Here is a 21,893-nt window from a genome sequence, read left to right on the forward strand (position 1 = left end):
GGAGCGTCAGGCCACATGTCACTACTCAGTCTGACTGAGCGCCTCCAGGAGAGAGGCCCAAGCAAGACGCGCCCCGAGGAGCGTCTTGGCACATGTCAGCACTGGGTCTGACTGAGCGCCTCCAGGAGAGAGGCCCCAGCAAGACGCGCCCCGAGGAGCGTCTTGCCTTATGTCAGCACTCGGTCTGACTGAGCGCCTCCAGGAGAGAGGCCCAAGCAAGACGCGCCCCGAGGAGCGTCTTGCCACATGTCAACAAAGGGTCTGACTGAGGGCCTCCAGGAGAGAGGCCCAAGCAAGATGCGCCCGGAGGAGCGTCTTGCCACATGTCAACACTGGGTCTGACAGAGGGCCTCCAGGAGAGAGGCCCAAGCAAGACGCGCCCCGAGGAGCGTCTTGCCACATGTCACCTCTGGTTCTGACTGAGCGCCTCCAGGATAGAGGGCCAAGCAAGACGCGCCCCGAGGAGCGTCTTGTCACATGTCAACACTGGGTCTTTTTGAGCGCCTCCAGGAGAGAAGCCCAAGCAAGACGCGCCCCGAGGAGCGTCTTGCCACATGTCAGCACTCAGTCTGACTGAGCGCCTCCAGGAGAGAGGCCCAAGCAACACGCGCCCCGAGGAGCATCTTGCCACATGTCAACAATGGGTCTGACTGAGGGCATCCAGGCGAGAAGCCCAAGCAACACGCGGCCCGAGGAGCGTCTTGCCACATGTCAGCACTCGGTTTGACTGAGCGCCTCCAGGAGAGAGGCCAAAGAAAGACGCGTCCCGAGGAGCGTCTTGACACATGTCAACACTGGGTCTGACAGAGGGCCTCCATGAGAGAGGCCCAAGCAAGACGCGCCCCGAGGAGTGCCTTGCCACATGTCAACACTGGGTCTGACAGAGGGCCTCCAGGAGAGAGGCCCAAGCAAGACGCGCCCCGAGGATTGTCTTGCCACATGTCACCACTTGGTCTGACTGAGCACCTCCAGGAGAGAGGCCCAAGCAACACGCGCCTCAAGGAGCGTCAGGCCACATGTCACTACTCAGTCTGACTGAGCGCCTCCAGGAGAGAGGTCCAAGCAAGACGCGCCCCGAGGAGCGTCTTGCCACATGTCAACAATGGGTCTTACTGAGGGCCTCAAGGAGAGAAGCCCAAGCAATACACGCCCCGAGGAGCTTCTTGCCACATGTCAGCACTCGGTCTGACTGAGCGCCTCCAGGAGAGAGGCCAAAGCAAGACGTGCCCCGAGGAGCGTCTTGACACATGTCAACACTGGGTCTGACAGAGGGCCTCCATGAGAGACGCCCAAGCAAGACGCGCCCCGAGGAGTGTCTTGCCACATGTCAACACTGGGTCTGACAGAGGGCCTCCAGGAGAGAGGCCCAAGCAAGACGCGCCCCGAGGATTGTCTTGCCACATGTCACCACTTGGTTCTGACTGAGCGCCTCCAGGAGAGAGGCCCAAGCAACACGCGCCCGAGGAGCGTCAGGCCACATGTCACTACTCAGTCTGACTGAGCGCCTCCAGGAGAGAGGCCCAAGCAAGACGCGCCCCGAGGAGCGTCTTGCCACATGTCAACACTGGGTCTGATTGAGGGCCTTCTGGAGAGAGGCCCAAGCAAGACGCGCCCCGAGGAGTGTCTTGCCACATGTCACCACTTGGTCTGACTGAGCGCCTCCAGGAGAGAGGCCCAAGCAACACGCGCCCCGAGGAGCGTCAGGCCACATGTCACTACTCAGTCTGACTGAGCGCCTCCAGGAGAGAGGCCCAAGCAAGACGCGCCCCGAGGAGCGTCTTGACACATGTCAACACTGGGTCTGACAGAGGGCCTCCATGAGAGAGGCCCAAGCAAGACGCGCCCCGAGGAGTGTCTTGCCACATGTCAACACTGGGTCTGACAGAGGGCCTCCAGGAGAGAGGCCCAAGCAAGACACGCCCCGAGGATAGTCTTGCCACATGTCACCACTTGGTCTGACTGAGCGCCTCCAGGAGAGAGGCCCAAGCAACACGCGTTCGAGGAGCGTCAGGCCACATGTCACTACTCAGTCTGACTGAGCGCCTCCAGGAGAGAGGCCCAAGCAAGACGCGCCCCGAGGAGCGTCTTGCCACGTGTAAACACTGGGTCTGATTGAGGGCCTTCTGGAGAGAGGCCCAAGCAAGACGCGCCCCGAGGAGCGTCTTGCCACATGTCAACAATGGTTCTTACTGAGGGCCTCCGGGAGAGAAGCCCAAGCAAGACGCGCCCCGAGGATCTTCTTGCAACATGTCAGCACTCGGTCTGACTGAGCGCCTCCAGGAGAGAGGCCAAAGCAAGACGCCCCCCGAGGAGCGTCTTGACACATGTCAACACTGGGTCTGACAGAGGGCCTCCATGAGAGAGGCCCAAGCAAGACGCGCCCCGAGGAGTGTCTTGCCAAATGTCAACACTGGGTTTGACTCAGCGCCTCAGGGAGAGAGGTCCAAGCAAGAAGCGCCCCGAGGAGCGTCTTGCCACATGTCACTACTCGGTCTGACTGAGCGCCTCAGGGAGAGAGGTCCAAGCAAGACGCGCCCCGAGGAGCGTCTTGCCACATGTCAATGCTGGGTCTGACTGAGTGCCTCCATGAGAGAAGCCCCAGCAAGACGCGCCCCGAGGAGCTTCTTGCCACATGTCACTACTCGGTCTGTTTGAGCGCCTCCAGGAGAGAGGCCCAAGCAAGACGTGCCCCGAGGAGCGTCTTGCCACATGTCAACAATGGGTCTGACTGAGGGCCTCCAGGAGAGAAGCTCAAGCAAGACGCGCCCCGAGGAGCATCTTGCCACATGTCAACACTGGATCTGACTGAGCGCCTCCAGGAGAGAGGCCCAACCAAGAAGCGCCCTGAGGAGCGTCTTGCCACATGCCAACACTGGGTCTGACAGAGGGCCTCCAGGAGAGAGGCCCAAGCAAGACGCGCCCCGAGGAGTGTCTTGCCACATGTCACCACTGGGTCTGATTGAGCGCCTCCAGGAGAGAAGCCCAAGCAAGACGGGCCCCGAGGAGCGTCTTTCCACATGTCAGCACTCGGTCTGACTGAGCGCCTCCAGGAGAGAGGCCCAAGCAAGACGCGCCCCGAGGAGTGTCTTGCAACATGTCACCACTTGGTCTGACTTAGCGCCTCCAGGCGAGAGGCCCAAGCAACACGCGCCCCGAGGAGCGTCAGGCCACATGTCAACACTGGGTCTGACTGAGCGCCTCCAGGAGAGAGGCCCAATTAAGACGCGCCCGGAGGAGCGTCTTGCAACATGTCAACACTGGGTCTGATTGAGGGCCTTCTGGAGAGAGGCCCAAGCAAGACGCGCCCCGAGGAGCGTCTTGCCACATGTCACTACTCGGTCTGACTGAGCGCCTCCAGGAGAGAGGCCCAAGCAAGACGTGCCCCGAGTAGCGTCTTGCCACATGGCAACAATGGGTCTGACTGAGGGCCTCCAGGAGAGAAGCCTAAGCAAGACGCGCCCCGAGGAGCGTCTTGCCACATGTCAACACTGGGTCTGACTGAGGGCCTCCAGGAGAGAGGCCCAAATAAGATGCTCCCCGAGGAGCGTCTTGCCACATGTCAACACTGGGTCTGACTGAGGGCCTCCAGGAGAGAAGCCCAAGCAAGATGCGCCCCGAGGAGCGTCTTGCCACATGTCAGCACTCGGTCTGACTGAGCGCCTCCAGGAGAGAGGCCCAAGCAAGACGCGCCCCGAGGAGCGTCTTGCCACATGGCAACACTGGGTCTGACTGAGCGCCTCCAGGAGAGAGGCCCAAGCAAGCCGCGCCCGGATGTGCGTCCTTGAACATGTCAGCACTCTGTCTGACTGAGCGCCTCCAGGAGAGAGGCCCAAGCAAGACGCGCCCCGAGGAGGGTCTTGACACTCGTCTCCTCTGGGTCTGACTGAGCGCCTCCAGGAGAGAGGCCCAAGCAAGACGTGCCCCGACGAGCATCTTGCCACATGTCAACACTGCGTCTGACTGAGTGCCTCCATGAGAGAAGCCCCAGCAAGACGCGCCCCGAGGAGCGTCTTGCCACATGTCAACACTGGGTCTGACTGAGCACCTCCAGGAGAGAGGCCCAAGCAAGACGCGCCCCGAGGAGCGTCTTGCCACATGTCAACACTGGGTCTGACTGAGCGCCTCCAGGAGAGAGGCCCGAGGAGCGTCTTGCCACATGTCACCTCTGGGTCTGACTGAGCGCCTCCAGGAGAAAGGCGCAAGCAAGAAACGCCCGAGGAGCATCTTGACACATGTCAACACTGGGTTTGACTGAGCACCTCCAGGAGAGAGGCCCCAGCAAGACGCGCCCCGAGGAGCGTCTTGCCACATGTCAGCACTCGGTCTGACTGAGCGCCTCCAGGAGAGAGGCCCAAGCAAGAAGCGCCCCGAGGAGCTTCTTGCCAAATGTCAACAATGGGTCTGACTGAGGGCCTCCAGGAGAGAAGCCCAAGCAAGACGCGCCCGAGGAGCGTCTTGCCACATGTCACTACTCGGTCTGACTGAGCGCCTCCAGGAGAGAGGTCCAAGCAACACGCACCCCGAGGAGCATCTTGCCACATGTCAACACTGGGTCTGACTGAGTGCCTCCATGAGAGAAGCCCCAGCAAGACGCGCCCCGAGGAGCGTCTTGCCACATGTCACTACTCGGTCTGACTGAGCGCCTCCAGGAGAGAGGCCCAAGCAAGCAGGCCCCGAGGAGCATCTTGCCACATGTCAACAATGGGTCTGACTGAGGGCCTCCAGGAGAGAAGCCCAAGCAAGAAGCGCCCCGAGGAGCGTCTTGCCACATGTCAACACTGGGTCTTACTGAGCGCCTCCAGGAGAGAGGCCCAAGCAAGACACGCCCCGAGGAGCGTCTTGACACATGTCAACACTGGGTCTGACTGAGGGCCTCCATGAGAGAAGCCCAAGCAAGACGCGCCCCGAGGAGAGTCTTGCCACATGTCAACACTGGGTTTGACAGAGGGCATCCAGGAGAGAGGTTCAAGCAATACGCGCCCCGAGGAGCGTCTTGCCACATGTCAACAATGGGTCTGACTGAGGGCCTCCAGGAGAGAAGCCAAAGCAAGACGCGCCCCGAGGAGCGTCTTGCCTTATGTCAGCACTCGGTCTGACTGAGCGCCTCCAGGAGAGAGGCCCAAGCAAGACGCGCCCCGAGGAGCGTCTTGCCTTATGTCAGCACTCGGTCTGAATGAGCGCCTCCAGGAGAGAGGCCCAAGCAAGACGCGCCCCGAGGAGCGTCTTGCCACATGTCACTACTCGGTCTAACTGAGCGCCTCCAGGAGAGAGGTCCAAGCAAGACGCGCCCCGAGGAGCGTCTTGCCAAATGTCACTACTCGGTCTGACTGAGCGCCTCCAGGAGGGAGGTCCAAGCAAGACGCGCCCCGAGGAGCGTCTTGCCACATGTCACTACTCGGTCTGACTGAGCGCCTCCAGGAGAGAGGCCCAAGCAAGACGTGCCCCGAGGAGCGTCTTGCCACATGTCAACAATGGGTCTGACTGAGGGCCTCCAGGAGAGAAGCCCAAGCAAGACGCGCCCAGAGGAGCGTCTTGACACATGTCTCCTCTGGGTCTGACTGAGCGCCTCCAGGAGAGAGGCCCAAGCAAGACGTGCCCCGATTAGCGTCTTGACACATGTCAACACTGGGTCGGGCTGAGGGCCTCCATGAGAGAAGCCCAAGCAAGACGCGCCCCGAGGAGAGTCTTGCCACATGTCAACACTGGGTTTGACTGAGGGCATTCAGGAGAGAGGCCCAAGCAATACGCGCCCCGAGGAGCGTCTTGCCACATGTCACCACTGGGTCTGAATGAGCGCCTCCAGGAGAGAGAACCAAGCAAGACGCGCCCCGAGGAGCGTCTTGTCACATGTCACTACTCGGTCTGACTGAGCGCCTCCAGGAGAGAGGCCCAAGCAAGACGTGCCCCGAGGAGCGTCTTGCCACATGTCAACAATGGGTCTGACTGAGGGCCTCCAGGAGAGAAGCCCAAGCAAGAAGCGCCCCCATGAGCATCTTGCCACATGTCAACACTGGGTCTGACTGAGCGCTTCCAGGAGAGAGGCCCAAGCAAGACACGCCCCGAGGAGCGTCTTGACACATGTCAACACTGGGTCTGACTGAGGGCCTCCATGAGAGAAGCCCAAGCAAGACGTGCCCCGAGGAGCGTCTTGCCACATGTCAACACTGGGTCTGACTGAGTGCCTCCATGAGAGAAGCCCCAGCAAGACTCGCCCCGAGGAGCTTCTTGCCACATGTCAACACTGGGTCTGACTGAGCGCCTCCAGGAGAGAGGCCCAAGCAAGACGCGCCCCGAGGAGCGTCTTGTCACATGTCACTACTCGGTCTGACTGAGCGCCTCCAGGAGAGAGGCCCAAGCAAGACGTGCCCCGAGGAGCGTCTTGCCACATGTCAACAATGGGTCTGACTGAGGGCCTCCAGGAGAGAAGCCCAAGCACGAAGCGCCCCGAGGAGCGTCTTGCCACATTTCTACACTGGGTCTGACTGAGCGCCTCCAGGAGAGAGGCCCAAGCAAGACACGCCCCGAGGAGCGTCTTGACACATGTCAACACTGGGTCTGACAGAGGGCATCCAGGAGAGAGGCCCAAGCAATACGCGCCCCGAGGAGCGTCTTGCCAAATGTCACCACTGGGTCTGACTGAGCGCATCCAGGAGAGAGGCCCAAGCAAGAAGCGCCCCGAGGAGCGTCTTGCCACATGTCAGCACCCGGTCTGACTGAGCGCCTCCAGGAGAGAGGCCCAAGCAAGACGCGCCCCGAGGAGCGTCTTGCCACATGTCAACACTGGGTCTGACTGAGGGCCTCCAGGAGAGAGGCCCAAGCAAGACGTGCCCCGAGGAGCGTCTTGCCACATGTCAACAATGGGTCTGACTGAGGGCCTCCAGGAGAGAAGCCCAAGCACGAAGCGCCCCGAGGAGCGTCTTGCCACATTTCTACACTGGGTCTGACTGAGCGCCTCCAGGAGAGAGGCCCAAGCAAGACACGCCCCGAGGAGCGTCTTGACACATGTCAACACTGGGTCTGACAGAGGGCATCCAGGAGAGAGGCCCAAGCAATACGCGCCCCGAGGAGCGTCTTGCCAAATGAAACCACTGGGTCTGACTGAGCGCATCCAGGAGAGAGGCCCAAGCAAGAAGCGCCCCGAGGAGCGTCTTGCCACATGTCAGCACCCGGTCTGACTGAGCGCCTCCAGGAGAGAGGCCCAAGCAAGACGCGCCCCGAGGAGCGTCTTGCCACATGTCAACACTGGGTCTGACTGAGGGCCTCCAGGAGAGAGGCCCAAGCAAGACGTGCCCCGAGGAGCATCTTTCCACATGTCAACACTGGGTCTGACTGAGTGCCTCCATGAGAGAAGCCCCAGCAAGACGCGCCCCGAGGAGCGTCTTGACACATTTCTCCTCTGGGTCTGACTGAGCGCCTCCAGGAGAGAGGCCCAAGCAAGACGTGCCCCGAGGAGCGTCTTGCCACATGTCAACACTGGGTCTGACTGAGGGCCTCCAGGAGAGAGGCCCAAATAAGACGCGCCCCGAGGAGCGTCTTGCCACATGTCAACAATGGGTCTGACTGAGGGCCTCCAGGAGAGAAGCCCAAGCAAGACGCGCCCCGAGGAGTGTCTTGCCACATGTCAGCACTCGGTCTGACTGAGCACCTCCAGGAGAGAGGCCCAAGCAAGACGTGCCCCGAGGAGCGTCTTGCCACATGTCAACACTGGGTCTGACTGAGCGCCTCCAGGAGAGAGGCCCAATTAAGACACGCCCGGAGGAGCGTCTTGCAACATGTCAACACTGGGTCTGATTGAGGGCCTTCTGGAGAGAGGCCCAAGCAAGACGCGCCCCGAGGAGCGTCTTGCCACATGTCACTACTCGGTCTGACTGAGCGCCTCCAGGAGAGAGGCCCAAGCAAGACGTGCCCCGAGGAGCGTCTTGCCACATGGCAACAATGGGTCCGACTGAGGGCCTCCAGGAGAGAAGCCTAAGCAAGACGCGCCCCGAGGAGCGTCTTGCCACATGTCAACACTGGGTCTGACTGAGGGCCTCCAGGAGAGAGGCCCAAATAAGATGCGCCCCGAGGAGCGTCTTGCCACATGTCAACACTGGGTCTGACTGAGGGCCTCCAGGAGAGAAGCCCAAGCAAGATGCGCCCCGAGGAGCGTCTTGCCACATGTCAGCACTCGGTCTGACTGAGCGCCTCCAGGAGAGAGGCCCAAGCAAGACGCGCCCCGAGGAGCGTCTTGCCACATGTCAACACTGGGTCTGACTGAGCGCCTCCAGGAGAGAGGCCCAAGCAAGCCGCGCCCGGATGTGCGTCCTTGAACATGTCAGCACTCGGTCTGACTGAGCGCCTCCAGGAGAGAGGCCCAAGCAAGACGCGCCCCGAGGAGGGTCTTGACACTCGTCTCCTCTGGGTCTGACTGAGCGCCTCCAGGAGAGAGGCCCAAGCAAGACGTGCGCCGACGAGCATCTTGCCACATGTCAACACTGGGTCTGACAGAGTGCCTCCATGAGAGAAGCCCCAGCAAGACGCGCCCCGAGGAGCGTCTTGCCACATGTCAACACTGGGTCTGACTGAGCACCTCCAAGAGAGAGGCCCAAGCAAGACGCGCCCCGAGGAGCGTCTTGCCACATGTCAACACTGGGTCTGACTGAGCGCCTCCAGGAGAGAGGCCCGAGGAGCGTCTTGCCACATGTCACCTCTGGGTCTGACTGAGCGCCTCCAGGAGAAAGGCGCAAGCAAGAAACGCCCGAGGAGCGTCTTGACACATGTCAACACTGGGTTTGACTGAGCACCTCCAGGAGAGAGGCCCCAGCAAGACGCGCCCCGAGGAGCGTCTTGCCACATGTCAGCACTCGGTCTGACTGAGCGCCTCCAGGAGAGAGGCCCAAGCAAGAAGCGCCCCGAGGAGCTTCTTGCCACATGTCAACAATGGGTCTGACTGAGGGCCTCCAGGAGAGAAGCCCAAGCAAGACGCGCCCCGAGGAGCGTCTTGCCACATGTCACTACTCGGTCTGACTGAGCGCCTCCAGGAGAGAGGTCCAAGCAACACGCACCCCGAGGAGCATCTTGCCACATGTCAACACTGGGTCTGACTGAGTGCCTCCATGAGAGAAGCCCCAGCAAGACGCGCCCCGAGGAGCGTCTTGCCACATGTCACTACTCGGTCTGACTGAGCGCCTCCAGGAGAGAGGCCCAAGCAAGCAGGCCCCGAGGAGCATCTTGCCACATGTCAACAATGGGTCTGACTGAGGGCCTCCAGGAGAGAAGCCCAAGCAAGAAGCGCCCCGAGGAGCGTCTTGCCACATGTCAACACTGGGTCTGACTGAGCGCCTCCAGGAGAGAGGCCCAAGCAAGACACGCCCCGAGGAGCGTCTTGACACATGTCAACACTGGGTCTGACTGAGGGCCTCCATGAGAGAAGCCCAAGCAAGACGCGCCCCGAGGAGAGTCTTGCCACATGTCAACACTGGGTTTGACAGAGGGCATCCAGGAGAGAGGTCCAAGCAATACGCGCCCCGAGGAGCGTCTTGCCACATGTCAACTATGGGTCTGACTGAGGGCCTCCAGGAGAGAAGCCAAAGCAAGATGCGCCCCGAGGAGCGTCTTGCCACGTGTCACCACTGGGTCTGACTGAGCTCCTCCAGGAGAGAGGCCCCAGCAAGACGCGCCCCGAGGAGCGTCTTGCCTTATGTCAGCACTCGGTCTGACTGAGCGCCTCCAGGAGAGAGGCCCAAGCAAGACGCGCCCCGAGGAGCGTCTTGCCACATGTCACTACTCGGTCTAACTGAGCGCCTCCAGGAGAGAGGTCCAAGCAAGACGCGCCCCGAGGAGCGTCTTGCCAAATGTCACTACTCGGTCTGACTGAGCGCCTCCAGGAGGGAGGTCCAAGCAAGACGCGCCCCGAGGAGCGTCTTGCCACATGTCACTACTCGGTCTGACTGAGCGCCTCCAGGAGAGAGGCCCAAGCAAGACGTGCCCCGAGGAGCGTCTTGCCACATGTCAACAATGGCTCTGACTGAGGGCCTCCAGGAGAGAAGCCCAAGCAAGACGCGCCCAGAGGAGCGTCTTGACACATGTCTCCTCTGGGTCTGACTGAGCGCCTCCAGGAGAGAGGCCCAAGCAAGACGTGCCCCGATTAGCGTATTGACACATGTCAACACTGGGTCGGACTGAGGGCCTCCATGAGAGAAGCCCAAGCAAGACGCGCCCCGAGGAGAGTCTTGCCACATGTCAACACTGGGTTTGACTGAGGGCATTCAGGAGAGAGGCCCAAGCAATACGCGCCCCGAGGAGCGTCTTGCCACATGTCACCACTGGGTCTGAATGAGCGCCTCCAGGAGAGAGAACCAAGCAAGACGCGCCCCGAGGAGCGTCTTGTCACATGTCACTACTCGGTCTGACTGAGCGCCTCCAGGAAAGAGGCCCAAGCAAGACGTGCCCCGAGGAGCGTCTTGCCACATGTCAACAATGGGTCTGACTGAGGGCCTCCAGGAGAGAAACCCAAGCAAGAAGCGCCCCGAGGAGCATCTTGCCACATGTCAACACTGGGTCTGACTGAGCGCCTCCAGGAGAGAGGCCCAAGCAAGACACGCCCCGAGGAGCGTCTTGACACATGTCAACACTGGGTCTGACTGAGGGCCTCCATGAGAGAAGCCCCAGCAAGACTCGCCCCGAGGAGCTTCTTGCCACATGTCAACACTGGGTCTGACTGAGCGCCTCCAGGAGAGAGGCCCAAGCAAGACGCGCCCCGAGGAGCGTCTTGTCACATGTCACTACTCGGTCTGACTGAGCGCCTCCAGGAGAGAGGCCCAAGCAACACGTGCCCCGAGGAGCGTCTTGCCACATGTCAACAATGGGTCTGACTGAGGGCCTCCAGGAGAGAAGCCCAAGCACGAAGCGCCCCGAGGAGCGTCTTGCCACATTTCTACACTGGGTCTGACTGAGCGCCTCCAGGAGAGAGGCCCAAGCAAGACACGCCCCGAGGAGCGTCTTGACACATGTCAACACTGGGTCTGACAGAGGGCATCCAGGAGAGAGGCCCAAGCAATACGCGCCCCGAGGAGCGTCTTGCCACATGTCACCACTGGGTCTGACTGAGCGCATCCAGGAGAGAGGCCCAAGCAAGAAGCGCCCCGAGGAGCGTCTTGCCACATGTCAGCACCCGGTCTGACTGAGCGCCTCCAGGAGAGAGGCCCAAGCAAGACGCGCCCCGAGGAGCGTCTTGCCACATGTCAACACTGGGTCTGACTGAGGGCCTCCAGGAGAGAGGCCCAAGCAAGACGTGCCCCGAGGAGCGTCTTTCCACATGTCAACACTGGGTCTGACTGAGTGCCTCCATGAGAGAAGCCCCAGCAAGACGCGCCCCGAGGAGCGTCTTGACACATTTCTCCTCTGGGTCTGACTGAGCGCCTCCAGGAGAGAGGCCCAAGCAAGACGTGCCCCGAGGAGCGTCTTGCCACATGTCAACACTGGGTCTGACTGAGGGCCTCCAGGAGAGAGGCCCAAATAAGACGCGCCCCGAGGAGCGTCTTGCCACATGTCAACAATGGGTCTGACTGAGGGCCTCCAGGAGAGAAGCCCAAGCAAGACGCGCCCCGAGGAGTGTCTTGCCACAGGTCAGCACTCGGTCTGACTGAGCACCTCCAGGAGAGAGGCCCAAGCAAGACGCGCCCCGAGGAGCGTCTTGCCACATGTCAACACTGGGTCTGACTGAGCGCCTCCAGGAGAGAGGCCCAAGCAAGACGCGCCCCGAGGAGATTCTTGCCACATGTCAGCACTCGGTCTGACTGAGCGCCTCCAGGAGAGAGGCCCAAGCAAGACGCGCTCCGAGGAGCGTCTTGCCACATGTCAACACTGGGTCTGACTGAGCGCCTCCAGGAGAGACGCCCAAGCAAGACGCCCCCCGAGGAGCGTCTTGACACATTTCTCCTCTGGGTCTGACTGAGCGCCTCCAGCAGAGAGGCCCAAGCAAGACGTGCCCCGAGGAGCGTCTTTCCACATGTCAACACTGGGTCTGACTGAGTGCCTCCATGAGAGAAGCCCCAGCAATACGCGCCCCGAGGAGCGTCTTGCCACATGTCAACACTGGGTCTGACTGAGCACCTCCAGGAGAGAGGCCCAAGCAAGACGCGCCCCGAGGAGCGTCTTGCCACATGTCAACACTGGGTCTAACTGAGCGCCTCCAGGAGAGAGGCCCGAGGAGCTCCTTGACACATGTCACCTCTGGGTCTGACTGAGCGCCTCCAGGAGAGAGGCCTAAGCAAGACGCGCCCCGAGGAGCGTCTTGTCACATGTCAACACTGGGTCTGACTGAGCGCCTCCAGGAGCGAGGCCCAAGCAAGAATCGCCCGAGGAGCGTCTTGACACATGTCAACACTGGGTCTGACTGAGCACCTCCAGGAGAGAGGTCCAAGTAAGAAGCGCCCCGAGGAGCGTCTTGCCACATGTCAACACTGGGTCTGACTGAGTGCCTCCATGAGAGAAGCCCCAGCAAGACGCGCCCCGAGGAGCGTCTTGTCACATGTCACTACTCGGTCTGACTGAGCGCCTCCAGGAGAGAGGCCCAAGCAAGACGTGCCCCGAGGAGCGTCTTGCCACATGTCACTACTCGGTCTGACTGAGCGCCTCCAGGAGAGAGGTCCAAGCAACACGCACCCCAAGGAGCGTCTTGCCACATGTCAACACTGGGTCTGACTGAGTGCCTCCATGAGAGAAGCCCCAGCAAGACGCGCCCCGAGGAGCGTCTTGCCACATGTCACTACTCGGTCTGACTGAGCGCCTCCAGGAGAGAGGCCCAAGCAAGACGTGCCCCGAGGAGCGTCTTGCCACATGTCAACAATGGGTCTGACTGAGGGCCTCCAGGAGAGAAGCCCAAGCAAGAAGCGCCCCGAGGAGCGTCTTGCCACATGTCAACACTGGGTCTGACTGAGCGCCTCCAGGAGAGAGGCCCAAGCAAGACACGCCCCGAGGAGCGTCTTGACACATGTCAACACTGGGTCTGACTGAGGGCCTCCATTAGAGAAGCCCAAGCAAGACGTCCCCCGAGGAGAGTCTTGCCACATGTCAACACTTGGTCTGACAGAGGGCATCCAGGAGAGAAGCCCAAGCAATACGCGCCCCGAGGAGCGTCTTGCCACATGTCAACAATGGGTCTGACTGAGGGCCTCCAGGAGAGAAGCCAAAGCAAGACGCGCCCCGAGGAGCTTCTTTCCACATGTCAACAATGGGTCTTACTGAGGGCCTCCATGAGAGAAGCCCAAGCAAGACGCGCCCCGAGGAGTGTCTTGCCACATGTCAACACTGTGTCTGACTGAGCGCCTCCAGGAGAGAGGCCCAAGCAAGACGCGCCCCGAGGAGCGTCTTGCCACGTGTCAACACTGGGTCTGACTTAGCGCCTCCAGGAGAGAGGCCCAAGCAAGATGCGCCCCGAGGAGCGTCTTGCCACATGTCAACACTGGGTCTGACAGAGGGCCTCCATGAGAGAGGCCCAAGCAAGACGCGCCCCGAGGAGTGTCTTGCCACATGTCAACACTGGGTCTGACTGAGCGCCTCCAGGAGAGAGGCCCAAGCAAGACGCGCCCCGAGGAGCGTCTTGCCACGTGTCAACACTGGGTCTGACTTAGCGCCTCCAGGAGAGAGGCCCAAGCAAGATGCGCCCCGAGGAGCGTCTTGCCACGTGTCACCACTGGGTCTGACTGAGCTCCTCCAGGAGAGAGGCCCAAGCAAGACGCGCCCCGAGGAGCGTCTTGCCACGTGTCACCACTGGGTCTGATTGAGCACCTCCAGGAGAGAGGCCCCAGCAAGACGCGCCCTGAGGAGCATCTTGCCTTATGTCAGCACTCAGTCTGACTGAGCGCCTCCAGGAGAGAGGCCCAGGCAAGACGCGCCCCGAGGAGCGTCTTGACACATGTCTCCTCTGGGTCTGACTGAGCGCCTCCAGGAGAGAGGCCCAAGCAAGACGTGCCCCGAGGAGCGTCTTGCCACATGTCAACAGTGGGTCTGACTGAGCGCCTCCAGGAGAGAGGCCCGAGGAGCGTCTTGCCACATGTCACCTCTGGGTCTTACTGAGCGCCTCCAGGAGAGAGGCCCAAGCAAGAAACGCCCGAGGAGCGTCTTGACACATGTCAACACTGGGTCTGACTGAGCGCCTCCAGGAGAGAGGTCCAAGCAAGACGTGCCCCGAGGAGCGTCTTGTCACATGTCAACAATGGGTCTGACTGAGGGCCTCCAGGAGAGAAGCCCAAGCAAGAAGCGCCCCGAGGAGCGTCTTGCCACATGTCAACACTGGGTCTGACTGAGCGCCTCCAGGAGAGAGGCCCAAGCAAGACACGCCCCGAGGAGCGTCTTGACACATGTCAACACTGGGTCTGACTGAGGGCCTCCATGTGAGAAGCCCAAGCAAGACGCGCCCCGAGGAGAGTCTTGCCACATGTCAACACTGGGTCTGACAGAGGGCATCCAGGAGAGAGGCCCAAGCAATACGCGCCCCGAGGAGCGTCTTGCCACATGTCAACAATGGGTCTGACTGAGGGCCTCCAGGAGAGAAGCCCAAGGAAGACGCGCCCCGAGGAGCTTCTTGCCACATGTCAGCACTCGGTCTGACTGAGCGCCTCCAGGAGAGAGGCCAAAGCAAGATGCGCCCCGAGGAGCGTCTTGACACATGTCAACACTGGGTCTGTCAGAGGGCCTCCATGAGAGAGGCCCAAGCAAGATGCGCCCCGAGGAGCATCTTGCCACATGTCAACACTGGGATTGACAGAGGAACTCCAGGAGAGAGGCCCAAGCAAGACGCGCCCCGAGGAGCGTCTTGCCACATGTCAGATCTCGGTCTGACTGAGCGCCTCCAGGAGAGAGGCCCAAGCAAGACGTGCCCCGAGGAGCGTCTTGCCACATGTGAACACTGGGTCTGACTGAGCGCCTCCAGGAGAGAGGCTCAAGCAAGACGCGCCCCGAGGAGCATCTTGCCACATGTCAACACTGGGTCTGACTGAGCGCCTCCAGGAGAGAGGCCCAAGCAAGACGCGCCCCGAGGAGCATCTTGTCACATGTCACTACTCGGTCTGACTGAGTGCCTCCAGGAGAGAGGCCCAAGCAAGACGTGCCCCGAGGAGCGTCTTGCCACATGTCAACAATGGGTCTGACTGAGGGCCTCCAGGAGAGAAGCCCAAGCAAGAAGCGCCCCGAGGAGCGTCTTGACACATGTCAACACTGGGTCTGACTGAGCGCCTCCAGGAGAGAGGCCCAAGCAAGACACGCCCCGGGGAGCGTCTTGACACATGTCAACACTGGGTCTGACTGAGGGCCTCCATGAGAGAAGCCCAAGCATACGCGCCCCGAGGAGAGTCTTGCCACATGTCAACACTGGGTCTGACAGAGGGCATCCAGGAGAGAGGCATAAGCAATACGCGCCCCGAGGAGCTTCTTGCCACATGTCACCACTGGGTCTGACTGAGCGCCTCCAGCAGAGAGGCCCAAGCAAGAAGCGCCCCGAGGAGCGTCTTGCCTTATGTCAGCACTCGGTCTGACTGAGCGCCTCCAGGAGAGAGGCCCGAGCAAGACGCGCCCCGAGGAGCGTCTTGCCACATGTCAACAATGGGTCTGACTGAGGGCCTCCAGGAGAGAGGCCCAAGCAAGATGCGCCCGGAGGAGCGTCTTGCCACATGTCAACACTGGGTCTGACAGAGGGCCTCCAGGAGAGAGGCCCAAGCAAGACGCGCCCCGAGGAGCGTCTTGTCACATGTCAACACTGGGTCTTTCTGAGCGCCTCCAGGAGAGAAGCCCAAGCAAGACGCGCCCCGAGGAGCGTCTTGCCACATGTCAACAATGGGTCTGACTGAGGGCCTCCAGGAGAGAAGCCCAAGCAAGACGCGCCCCGAGGAGCGTCTTGACACATGTCAACACTGGGTCTGACAGAGGGCCTCCAGGAGAGAGGCCCAAGCAAGACGCGCCCCGAGGAGTGTCTTGCCACATGTCACAACTTGCTCTGACTGAGCTCCTCCAGGAGAGAGGCCCAAGCAACACGCGCCCCGAGGAGCGTCAGGCCTCATGTCACTACTCAGTCTGACTGAACGCCTCCAGGAGAGAGGCCCAAGCAAGACGCGCCCCGAGGAGCGTCTTGCCACGTGTCAACACTGGGTCTGATTGAGGGCCTTCTGGAGAGAGGTCCAAGCAAGACGCGCCCCGAGGAGCGTCTTGCCACATGTCAACAATGGTTCTTACTGAGGGCCTCCGGGAGAGAAGCCCAAGCAAGACGCGCCCCGAGGAGCTTCTTGCCACATGTCAGCACTCGGTCTTACTGAGCGCCTCCAGGAGAGAGGCCAAAGCAAGACGCTCCCCGAGGAGCGTCTTGCCACGGGTCAACAATGGGTCTGACTGAGGGCCTCCAGGAGAGAGGCCCTAGCAAGATGCGCCCGGAGGAGCATCTTGCCACATGTCAACACTGGGTCTGACAGAGGGCCTCCAGGAGAGAGGCCCAAGCAAGACGCGCCCCGAGGAGCGTCTTGCCACATGCCACCTCTGGTTCTGACTGAGCACCTCCAGGAGAGAGGCCCAAGCAAGACGCGCCCCGAGGAGCGTCTTGTCACATGTCAACACTGGGTCTGTCTGAGCGCCTCCAGGAGAGAAGCCCAAGCAAGACGCGCCCCGAGGAGCGTCTTGCCACATGTCAACAATGGGTCTGACTGAGGGCCTCCAGGAGAGAAGCCCAAGCAAGACGCGCCCCGAGGAGCGTCTTGACACATGTCAACACTGGGTCTGACAGAGGGCCTCCAGGAGAGAGGCCCAAGCAAGACGCGCCCCGAGGAGTATCTTTCCACATTTCACCACTTGGTCTGACTGAGCGCCTCCAGGAGAGAGGCCCAAGCAACACGCGCCCCGAGGAGCGTCAGGCCACATGTCACTACTCAGTCTGACTGAGCGCCTCCAGGAGGGAGGCCCAAGCAAGACGCGCCCCGAGGAGCGTCTTGCCACATGACAACACTGGGTTCGACTGAGCGCCTCCAGGAGAGAGGCCCAAGCAAGACGCGCTCCGAGGAGCGTCTTGCCACATGTCAACACTGGGTCTGACTGAGCGCCTCCAGGAGAGAGGCCCAAGCAAGACGCGCCCCGAGGAGCGTCTTGCCACTTGTCAACAATGGGTCTGACTGAGGGCCTCCAGGAGAGAGGCCCAAGCAAGATGCGCCCGGAGGAGCGTCTTGCCACATGTCAACACTGGGTCTGACAGAGGGCCTCCAGGAGAGAGGCCCAAGCAAGACGCGCCCCGTGGAGGGTCTTGCCACATGCCACCTCTGGTTCTGACTGAGGGCCTCCAGGAGAGAGGCCCAAGCAAGACGCGCCCCGAGGAGCGTCTTGTCACATGTCAACACTGGGTCTGTCTGAGCGCCTCCAGGAGAGAAGCCCATGCAAGACGCGCCCCGAGGAGAGTCTTGACACATGTCAACACTGGGTCTGACAGAGGGCCTCCACGAGAGAGGCCCAAGAAAGACGCGCCCCGAGGAGTGTCTTGCCACATGTCACCACTGGGTCTGACTGAGCGCCTCCAGGAGAGAGGCCCAAGCAAGACGCGCCCCGAGGAGCGTCTTGTCACATATCAACACTGGGTCTGTCTGAGCGCCTCCAGGAGAGAAGCCCAAGCAAGACGCGCCCCGAGGAGCGTCTTGCCACATGTCAGCACTGGGTCTGACCGAGCGCCTCCAGGAGAGAGGCCCCAGCAAGACGCGCCCCGAGGAGCGTCTTGCCTTATGTCAGCACTCGGTCTGACTGAGCGCCTCCAGGAGAGAGGCCCGAGCAAGACGCGCCCCGAGGAGCGTCTTGCCACATGTCAACAATGGGTCTGACTGAGGGCCTCCAGGAGAGAGGCCCAAGCAAGATGCGCCCGGAGGAGCGTCTTGCCACATGTCAACACTGGGTCTGACAGAGGGCCTCCAGGAGAGAGGCCCAAGCAAGACGCGCCCCGAGGAGCGTCTTGTCACATGTCAACACTGGGTCTGACTCAGTGCCTCCATGAGAGAAGCCCCAGCAAGACGCGCCCCGAGGAGCGTCTTGCCACATGTCACTACTCGGTCTGTTTGAGCGCCTCCAGGAGAGAGGCCCAAGCAAGACGTGCCCCGAGGAGCGTCTTGTCACATGTCAACACTGGGTCTTTCTGAGCGCCTCCAGGAGAGAAGCCCAAGCAAGACGCGCCCCGAGGAGCGTCTTGCCACATGTCAACAATGGGTCTGACTGAGGGCCTCCAGGAGAGAAGCCCAAGCAAGACGCGCCCCGAGGAGCGTCTTGACACATGTCAACACTGGGTCTGACAGAGGGCCTCCAGGAGAGAGGCCCAAGCAAGACGCGCCCCGAGGAGTGTCTTGCCACATGTCACAACTTGGTCTGACTGAGCTCCTCCAGGAGAGAGGCCCAAGCAACACGCGCCCCGAGGAGCGTCAGGCCTCATGTCACTACTCAGTCTGACTGAGCGCCTCCAGGAGAGAGGCCCAAGCAAGACGCGCCCCGAGGAGCGTCTTGCCACGTGTCAACACTGGGTCTGATTGAGGGCCTTCTGGAGAGAGGTCCAAGCAAGACGCGCCCCGAGGAGCGTCTTGCCACATGTCACTACTCGGTCTGTTTGAGCGCCTCCAGGAGAGAGGCCCAAGCAAGACGTGCCCCGAGGAGCGTCTTGCCACATGTCAACAATGGGTCTGACTGAGGGCCTCCAGGAGAGAAGCCCACGCAAGACGCGCCCCGAGGAGAGTCTTGCCACATGTCAACACTGGGTCTGACTGAGCGCCTCCAGGAGAGAGGCCCAAGCAAGACACGCCCCGAGGAGCGTCTTGACACATGTCAACACTGGGTCTGACTGAGGTTCTCCATGAGGTAAGCCCAAGCAAGACGCACCCCGAGGAGAGTCTTGCCACATGTCAACACTGGGTCTGACTGAGCGCCTCCAGGAGAGAGGCCCAAGCAACACGCGCCCCGAGGAGCGTCAGGCCACATGTCACTACTCAGTCTGACTGAGCGCCTCCAGGAGAGAGGCCCAAGCAAGACGCGCCCCGAGGAGCGTCTTGCCACATGACAACACTGGGTCTGACTGAGCGCCTCCAGGAGAGAGGCCCAAGCAAGACGCGCTCCGAGGAGCGTCTTGCCACATGTCAACACTGGGTCTGACTGAGCGCCTCCAGGAGAGAGGCCCAAGCAAGACGCGCCCCGAGGAGCGTCTTGCCACTTGTCAACAATGGGTCTGACTGAGGGCCTCCAGGAGAGAGGCCCAAGCAAGATGCGCCCGGAGGAGCGTCTTGCCACATGTCAACACTGGGTCTGACAGAGGGCCTCCAGGAGAGAGGCCCAAGCAAGACGCGCCCCGAGGAGGGTCTTGCCACATGCCACCTCTGGTTCTGACTGAGGGCCTCCAGGAGAGAGGCCCAAGCAAGACGCGCCCCGAGGAGCGTCTTGTCACATGTCAACACTGGGTCTGTCTGAGCGCCTCCAGGAGAGAAGCCCAAGCAAGACGCGCCCCGAGGAGCGTCTTGCCACATGTCAACAATGGGTCTGACTGAGGGCCTCCAGGAGAGAAGCCCATGCAAGACGCGCCCCGAGGAGAGTCTTGACACATGTCAACACTGGGTCTGACAGAGGGCCTCCACGAGAGAGGCCCAAGAAAGACGCGCCCCGAGGAGTGTCTTGCCACATGTCACCACTGGGTCTGACTGAGCGCCTCCAGGAGAGAGGCCCAAGCAAGACGCGCCCCGAGGAGCGTCTTGTCACATGTCAACACTGGGTCTGTCTGAGCGCCTCCAGGAGAGAAGCCCAAGCAAGATGCGCCCCGAGGAGCGTCTTGCCACATGTCAGCACTGGGTCTGACCGAGCGCCTCCAGGAGAGAGGCCCCAGCAAGACGCGCCCCGAGGAGCGTCTTGCCTTATGTCAGCACTCGGTCTGACTGAGCGCCTCCAGGAGAGAGGCCAGAGCAAGACGCGCCCCGAGGAGCGTCTTGCCACGTGTCAACAATGGGTCTGACTGAGGGCCTCCAGGAGAGAGGCCCAAGCAAGATGCGCCCGGAGGAGCGTCTTGCCACATGTCAACACTGGGTCTGACAGAGGGCCTCCAGGAGAGAGGCCCAAGCAAGACGCGCCCCGAGGAGCGTCTTGTCACATGTCAACACTGGGTCTTTCTGAGCGCCTCCAGGAGAGAAGCCCAAGCAAGACGCGCCCCGAGGAGCGTCTTGCCACATGTCAACAATGGGTCTGACTGAGGGCCTCCAGGAGAGAAGCCCAAGCAAGACGCGCCCCGAGGAGCATCTTGACACATGTCAACACTGGGTCTGACAGAGGGCCTCCAGGAGAGAGGCCCAAGCAAGACGCACCCCGAGGAGTGTCTTGCCACATGTCACAACTTGGTCTGACTGAGCTCCTCCAGGAGAGAGGCGCAAGCAACACGCGCCCCGAGGAGCGTCAGGCCTCATGTCACTACTCAGTCTGACTGAGCGCCTCCAGGAGAGAGGCCCAAGCAAGACGCGCCCCGAGGAGCGTCTTGCCACGTGTCAACACTGGGTCTGATTGAGGGCCTTCTGGAGAGAGGCCCAAGCAAGACGCGCCCCGAGGAGGGTCTTGCCACATGTCAACAATGGTTCTTACTGAGGGCCTCCGGGAGAGAAGCCCAAGCAAGACGCGCCCCGAGGAGCTTCTTGCCACATGTCAGCACTCGGTCTGACTGAGCGCCTCCAGGAGAGAGGCCAAAGCAAGACGCCCCCCGAGGAGCGTCTTGACACATGTCAACACTGGGTCTGACAGAGGGCCTCCATGAGAGAGGCCCAAGCAAGACGCGCCCCGAGGAGTGTCTTGCCAAATGTCAACACTGGGTCTGACTGAGCGTCTCAGGGAGAAAGGTCCAAGCAAGACGCGCCCCGAGGAGTGTCTTGCCACATGTCACTACTCGGTCTGACTGAGTGCATCAGGGAGAGAGGTCCAAGCAAGACGCGCCCCGAGGAGCATCTTGCCACATGTCAACACTGGGTCTGACTGAGTGCCTCCATGAGAGAAGCCCCAGCAAGACGCGCCCCGAGGAGCGTCTTGCCACATGTCACTACTCGGTCTTTTTGAGCGCCTCCAGGAGAGAGGCCCAAGCAAGACGTGCCCCGAGGAGCGTCTTGCCACATGTCAACAATGGGTCTGACTGAGGGCCTCCAGGAGAGAAGCCCAAGCAAGACGCGCCCCGAGGAGCGTCTTGCCACATGTCAACACTGGGTCTGACTGAGCGCCTCCAGGAGAGAGGCCCAAGCAAGACACGCCCCGAGGAGCATCTTGACACATGTCAACACTGGGTCTGACTGAGGTTCTCCATGAGGTAAGCCCAAGCAAGACGCACCCCGAGGAGAGTCTTGCCACATGTCAACACTGGGTCTGACTGAGCGCCTCCAGGAGAGAGGCCCAAGCAAGACGCGCCCCGAGGAGCGTCTTGCCACGGGTCAACAATGGGTCTGACTGAGGGCCTCCAGGAGAGAGGCCCAAGCAAGATGCGCCCGGAGGAGCATCTTGCCACATGTCAACACTGGGTCTGACAGAGGGCCTCCAGGAGAGAGGCCCAAGCAAGACGCGCCCCGAGGAGCGTCTTGCCACATGCCACCTCTGGTTCTGACTGAGCGCCTCCAGGAGAGAGGCCCAAGCAAGACGCGCCCCGAGGAGCGTCTTGTCACATGTCAACACTGGGTCTGTCTGAGCGCCTCCAGGAGAGAAGCCCAAGCAAGACGCGCCCCGAGGAGCGTCTTGACACATGTCAACAATGGGTCTGACTGAGGGCCTCCAGGAGAGAAGCCCAAGCAAGACGCGCCCCGAGGAGCGTCTTGACACATGTCAACACTGGGTCTGACAGAGGGCCTCCATGAGAGAGGCCCAAGCAAGACGCGCCCCGAGGAGTTTCTATCCACATGTCA

The sequence above is a fragment of the Nothobranchius furzeri genome, chromosome 17 (genome assembly GCF_043380555.1).
Source record: "Nothobranchius furzeri strain GRZ-AD chromosome 17, NfurGRZ-RIMD1, whole genome shotgun sequence".
NCBI lineage: Eukaryota > Metazoa > Chordata > Actinopteri > Cyprinodontiformes > Nothobranchiidae > Nothobranchius > Nothobranchius furzeri.